At 24.6% G+C, this 7,537-nt stretch overlaps 2 non-coding genes across 2 annotated transcripts; both read right to left on the bottom strand.

Annotated features, from left to right (window-relative positions):
* Nucleotides 1-287: 287 nt before the first annotated feature.
* LOC123303770 lies at nucleotides 288-406 on the bottom strand. The gene has a single exon (XR_006535858.1). It is a non-coding gene; the product is annotated as a 5S ribosomal RNA (ribosomal RNA).
* Nucleotides 407-6,767: 6,361 nt separating this feature from the next.
* LOC123303769 lies at nucleotides 6,768-6,886 on the bottom strand. Its single transcript, XR_006535857.1, has one exon. It is a non-coding gene; the product is annotated as a 5S ribosomal RNA (ribosomal RNA).
* Nucleotides 6,887-7,537: the final 651 nt, after the last annotated feature.

Here is a 7,537-nt window from a genome sequence, read left to right as displayed (position 1 = left end):
AAACATTATTAAAAATTTTGTTATAATTATAAGCGATTGCTATTTCTAAAAATAAATAAATTTCATAAAATTTATATTATTTTATATTCATTTGAAATATTAAAAAAACTTCTCGCTTTAAAGTAACCATGATATGAGTTATAAATGCAATAAAATTTTATACAAAAAATAATATTTATTTGTTGACGAATAATATAAAAGGTTTACATTTCTAAATAACATATATTTATATATGGTGTGTAAAAAAAAAGAAAAGAAGAAAAATAATTTATATTTTTAATATAAAAAGGCAACCGCACACAGTGTTCCCAAGCGGTCACCCATCCAAGTACTGACTGTGCCCAATGTTGCTTAACTTCGGTGATCGGACGAGAACCGGTGTTTTCAACGTGGTATGGCTGTTGCCAGTAATAAATGAAAATTTTTACAAATATATATTTTTCATAAATATCATTAATATTAAAGTATATTATTAAAATTTTCAATGAAGTAATCAATTTAAATATATACTTATTTATTATACCATATATTTTAAATAAAAATGCAACCGCACACAGTATTCTCAAGTGGCCACCCATCCGTGGTACTGACTGTGGCAAATGTTTCTTAACTATTATTTTATAAAATATTTATACAAAAAATAATTTACTCTTATCAAATATTAATTTGTGGCCTGTATTAAGGCCTATGTTATTTTCATTTTTTAGCAAAAATAATGAAATATTTCAATATATTATTAAAGTAACAGATCATTTCTTTTTTGGTGCTGCTTTTTTAATTTTTGTAGGAGATGATTTGGCAACAGAAGCTTTCTTAGCTTTTGGTGCTTTCGGTTTACGAGCAGGGCTACTTTTGGCAGCGGATTTTGTACTTTTTGCTGGTTTTGCTTTAACTGGTGCTTTTTTTGATGCCGCTGATGATTTTTGCAGTAACTTTTTTAGCAGCAGTTGATGATGATGGAGTCGCTTTTTTTGCTTTAGGCTTTTTGGCTGCCAATGATGTAGTTGTGGCTTTCTTTTCTTTTGGTGCCCGTTTACTTTTAGCACTCTTTGCTGAACCTTTTGCTCCACTTTCTTTTTTGGATACTTTTGATTTAGCTGAAGAATTAGATGAAGCGGAAGCAGCCAATTTGAATGAACCAGATGCACCTTTACCTTTAGTTTGTACCAAGGCTCCCTCAGTTACAGCAGCTTTTAAATATTTTTTAATAAATGGTGAAATTTTATCAGAATCCACTTTATAATTTGCAGCTAAATATTTTTTAATTGCTTGTAATGATGAACCACCACGTTCTTTTAAATTTTTAATTGCGTTAACAACCATTTCTGATGTACGTGGATGTGTTGGTTTTGAATGTTGTTTTGTACGTTTAGCACCAGAAGCTGTTGCTTTTTTTGTTGGTGTTGTAGAAGCAGCAGTAACCGCAGTTGCTGCAACAGCTGTAGAATTTTCTTCGGCCATATTTTTTTACTTTATAAAAATAATGTATTTATTATAAATATTTAAATGATAAAATATAATAATTCTATCAAATAAAAAATAAAGGTTTTCAATTATATCATTATTCACAATAATATAAGTCCCTATGTAAGTCAAAGTACCATGTAGAAAACACATAAAAATTAAATAGTATTTCTAATTTACTGTCGTAGTAAACATGATTTATTTTTTCAATTTCTATAATATATAAAATAATAAATTATAAATTTAATAATAATATTTATTTTATAAATTAAAATATATTTAATTTTTTTATTAACAATTATTAATAAACATAGTTTAATATTAATTATTTCAATCATACAAAACAATAATATTTTTAAGGTAAACTTAAAAAGTATATATTTTTATTTTTTATTTAATATCGATTTATTATAAATTATTAGTATATAAATAATTAAAAAATTTAATATATAAATATATATATTATAGTATAAGATTTCATTTTTAGAAAAACTTTTTTTGTCAATAATGAAAACGTATTATTATGAAATGTGTTAATCGAACATTGACAAAATATATTTCATTAGAAAATACTTTTATTTATGCATTAATATCAATAATTAACTATTAAATTAATTTTTTCATAATTATATAAAGAAATTTTATACTGATATAAGTATTTATATATTATAATATTTATTTTAAATATAAAAAAATTTATGACAAAATATATTATTAGAGTATTTGTTGAGATTAATATAAGATTATTTTAAATAAGAATTAATTTATATAATTATTAAAATATTATTAATTTTATGTTATGTAATTTTAATAAAAATAAATAATAATAATAATAATATACAAATTTTTTAACAATTTAAATTTTATATGATCTAAATAATTTTGTTAAGTACGATATGAGAAATCATTGTAAGCTTCGTTAAGAAACTTTGTAATATAAAATAATAATAATAATATTAAATATATAAATAAATAAAATAAATTTGATATATATTTTTAGTTCATTCTGTGTATAAATCAAAGGATACCGAATAATTGGTAACGGATGCGATATATTATAGTATCGAGTATTAAAACATAATATATAAATTTATCTTGTTATTCAAATTTTTTGTTACTTAACTTATGTATTTAGAAAATTTATAATATTATTTATATAATTGACATAAAATCTTATAAATTGAAATTTTATTAATATGTATCAAAAGAAGAGAGTAACGTATTGATATAATATCAAAGGATACTGATTATTTAAATAACGAATACGTCATATATTGTTTGTGTAACGAAGTTCACTTGGCCATCTAGTTTAAAATAACATTTTCAATAGAAAGTTTATATGCTTTGTTTTTTTTTTTTCTTTAATTATTAAAAAAAATAAATTGAAATTTAATTCAATCAAATTTTATAATAATTTTAAAAAAATTTTTCCTTTTAAAAAATATTTTGTGATGTTGTGATAATATGTATTAATACAAGTGCATCCTGATACTTTTATCTCTAGTAAAGGTATGAGTATCATGAACAGTTTTGTTATCTAATGATATTATTTTGATAATATTTTGTGTATATTCTTATAATATTTTGTCTAAATATCATCATAATACAATATTATTTTGATAATATTTTATGAATATTCTTATAATATGTTACCTAAATGTCATCATAATATGATGAATTATTTCCATAATAACATATAAAAAAAGAAAAAAAAAAAAAGAATCATTAATTTATAATTATTTAAATTGATTCTTTAAAAAAATATTATAATATATTATTTATAAAAATAATTTTTACTCTTATTTTAAATAAATTTGTGGCCTTTTATTAAAAGGCCTATGATCGATGTATTATTATTATAAAAATTAATGCAATGTTTTTAATTTATGCTTTCTTTTCAGTTTTCTTTGGTAATAACACTGCTTGAATGTTTGGTAATACACCACCTTGAGCAATTGTTACACCAGATAATAATTTATTTAATTCTTCATCATTACGAATTGCCAATTGTAAATGACGTGGAATGATACGTGTTTTTTTGTTATCACGGGCAGCATTACCAGCTAACTCGAGAACTTCTGCAGCCAAATATTCCATAACAGCAGCCAAATATACTGGGGCACCAGCACCTACTCGTTCAGCATAATTTCCTTTTCGTAATAATCTGTGAATTCTTCCAACAGGAAATTGTAATCCTGCTCGGCTTGATCTTGACTTTGCCTTTCCCTTTACTTTACCACCTTTACCTCGTCCAGACATAGCGAATAAATTTATTTAATTAATATTTTTTTTTGTAAATATAATCACACAGATGTGTACGTTACGGGGATTGTAACATAAATGTTTAAAATGTTATTTGGGTATTTTAATTTATAATATTTATAAAATATAAAACTTTAAAAATAAACCAATCACCTTATAGTATTATTTTTAGCCAATCAGAGAGTAGTATTCATTTTTATTGTTATATCCATCTTCGCGTATATAATACGCTAGTTGTATACACGACACGCTCATACATATACTGACTGGTGTTCTGTAACTATCTGTGTATATTAATTGTTTGTAACAATGCCACCAAAAACAAGTGGAAAAGCAGCAAAAAAAGCTGGCAAAGCTCAAAAAAATATATCAAAGAGTGATAAGAAAAAGAAGAGGAAGCGCAAGGAATCATATGCAATTTACATTTACAAAGTATTAAAACAAGTGCATCCTGATACTGGTATCTCTAGTAAAGCTATGAGTATCATGAACAGTTTTGTTAATGATATTTTTGAACGTATTGCTGCTGAAGCATCACGTTTAGCACATTATAATAAACGTTCAACAATCACAAGTCGGGAAATTCAAACCGCAGTTCGATTATTATTACCTGGTGAATTGGCAAAGCACGCTGTTAGTGAAGGTACTAAAGCTGTTACAAAATATACAAGTTCAAAATAAATAAATCGAAAATATTATTTAATTGATAACATAAAAATACATCAACATATAAAAACGGCTCTCTTTTTAAGAGAGCCATCAAATTTTTTAAATAAGAGTAAATTATTTTTATATATACAAAAAAATAAAATAAACAATTATTAATATCATATTTAATATAAAATTTTATATATTAATAGCTTGAATATATCTATTATTAGTATATCAATATTATTAATTTTAAATATAATAAAGGATATCGCGGAATATATATCGTAAATCAGTGTAATGCAAATGCATTACATTACCTTTATTATTTTCATTTTACATTTACTACTTGTTTATGTACGCTTATAATTATTAGAAAAATATTTTTAATAATTTTAAAAAATAAATGAAATAATAAAAATTTAATAATAAATTATTTATTGAAAGTATAAAAAATGGTATAGCAAAATCTTTATTTTCTTTGATTAAGGCGAAATGTTTTATTAGTTATAAATTCGATAATCTCCTATCGATACTTGTTACTCTTAACTTGTATATATAAAAAATATAATAGTATATTAATTTATAATAAAATTTTTTCAAAAATTCAATAAGTTATTGTAAAATAAAATAGATAATATACAAATTATAATTTATTATTGCAGATATATTACAATAAAAAAAAAAAAAATAAATAAAAATATTTGGTAATGTATGTTATAAACAAAATAATTTGTTGTAAACAAATTATATAATATGTTATATTTATTAACAAATTTATTTACTCTTATATAAATAAAATTAGTGGCTTCCCAAAAAGGAAAGCCTGTTTAAATTTATCGGATGTATTAAATATTCTTTAATAAATTTACTAAATATTTTAAGTAAATTATTATATTTTCTTAACCTCCAAAACCATACAAAGTACGACCTTGTCGTTTTAATGCATATACAACATCCATAGCTGTAACTGTTTTACGTTTTGCGTGTTCAGTATATGTAACAGCATCCCGAATAACATTTTCAAGGAATACTTTAAGTACACCACGTGTTTCTTCATAAATTAAACCAGAGATACGTTTTACTCCACCTCGTCGTGCTAAACGACGAATTGCAGGTTTTGTAATACCTTGGATATTATCACGCAAAACTTTTCTATGACGTTTTGCACCCCCTTTTCCAAGACCCTTTCCACCTTTTCCTCTGCCAGTCATTTTAATAAAAAATTATTTACAATATTTTAACGAACGGATAACACGTGTGTTAACCTCACAAGTATTGTAATGTATGTGAGCGCCGGTACAATTGTGCCTTTTTATATAAAGCATTAAAGATTTTTTAAGCCACGCCTATACAATTTGATTAGTCCATACTCTGATAGCTATCCAATAGGATATGACAACAAAAATTTTGAAATTTCATATAAATATAAATACAACACATTTATTTCGCATTTAAACATTTGACTTTGTAGTATCAAATTGTCGAATATAATTTTTAAAATTGTGTGTTTTTTTGTAAAAACATTATTATTTGAAAATGGCTAGAACCAAGCAAACTGCACGTAAATCAACTGGTGGTAAAGCACCAAGAAAACAATTAGCAACGAAAGCTGCACGTAAAAGTGCACCAGCAACTGGTGGAGTAAAAAAAACCACACAGATATCGTCCTGGTACAGTAGCTTTACGAGAAATTCGTCGTTATCAAAAAAGTACTGAATTGTTAATTCGTAAATTACCATTCCAACGTTTAGTACGTGAAATTGCACAAGATTTTAAAACCGATTTACGTTTCCAAAGTTCAGCTGTTATGGCATTACAAGAAGCTAGTGAAGCCTATTTAGTAGGTTTATTTGAAGATACCAATTTATGCGCAATTCATGCAAAGCGTGTTACAATTATGCCTAAGGATATACAATTGGCAAGACGTATTCGTGGAGAACGTGCATAAGCGTTTTAAATGACAATTTAAAAAAAAAAAAAACAAATAAGAAATATTTTCGGTCCTATATATAGGACCAACATATATTATTAAATAAGAGTATATTATTTTTATTAAAAAATATATATATATATATATATATATATAAATTATTGAAATAAAATTAAACATTATTAAAATTTTGTTATAATTATAAGCGATTGCTATTTCTAAAAATAAATAAATTTCATAAAATTTATATTATTTTATATTCATTTGAAATATTAAAAAAACTTCTCGCTTTAAAGTAACCATGATATGAGTTATAAATGCAATAAAATTTTATACAAAAAATAATATTTATTTGTTGACGAATAATATAAAAGGTTTACATTTCTAAATAACATATATTTATATATGGTGTGTAAAAAAAAAGAAAAGAAGAAAAATAATTTATATTTTTAATATAAAAAGGCAACCGCACACAGTGTTCCCAAGCGGTCACCCATCCAAGTACTGACTGTGCCCAATGTTGCTTAACTTCGGTGATCGGACGAGAACCGGTGTTTTCAACGTGGTATGGCTGTTGCCAGTAATAAATGAAAATTTTTACAAATATATATTTTTCATAAATATCATTAATATTAAAGTATATTATTAAAATTTTCAATGAAGTAATCAATTTAAATATATACTTATTTATTATACCATATATTTTAAATAAAAATGCAACCGCACACAGTATTCTCAAGTGGCCACCCATCCGTGGTACTGACTGTGGCAAATGTTTCTTAACTATTATTTTATAAAATATTTATACAAAAAATAATTTACTCTTATCAAATATTAATTTGTGGCCTGTATTAAGGCCTATGTTATTTTCATTTTTTAGCAAAAATAATGAAATATTTCAATATATTATTAAAGTAACAGATCATTTCTTTTTTGGTGCTGCTTTTTTAATTTTTGTAGGAGATGATTTGGCAACAGAAGCTTTCTTAGCTTTTGGTGCTTTCGGTTTACGAGCAGGGCTACTTTTGGCAGCGGATTTTGTACTTTTTGCTGGTTTTGCTTTAACTGGTGCTTTTTTTGATGCCGCTGATGATTTTGCAGTAACTTTTTTAGCAGCAGTTGATGATGATGGAGTCGCTTTTTTTGCTTTAGGCTTTTTGGCTGCCAATGATGTAGTTGTGGCTTTCTTTTCTTTTGGTGCCCGTTTACTTTTAGCACTCTTTGCTGAAC

The sequence above is a fragment of the Chrysoperla carnea genome, assembly GCF_905475395.1.
Source record: "Chrysoperla carnea chromosome X unlocalized genomic scaffold, inChrCarn1.1 SUPER_X_unloc_134, whole genome shotgun sequence".
Taxonomy (NCBI): Eukaryota; Metazoa; Arthropoda; class Insecta; order Neuroptera; family Chrysopidae; genus Chrysoperla; species Chrysoperla carnea.
This window is presented reverse-complemented; position numbering and strand designations above follow the sequence as displayed.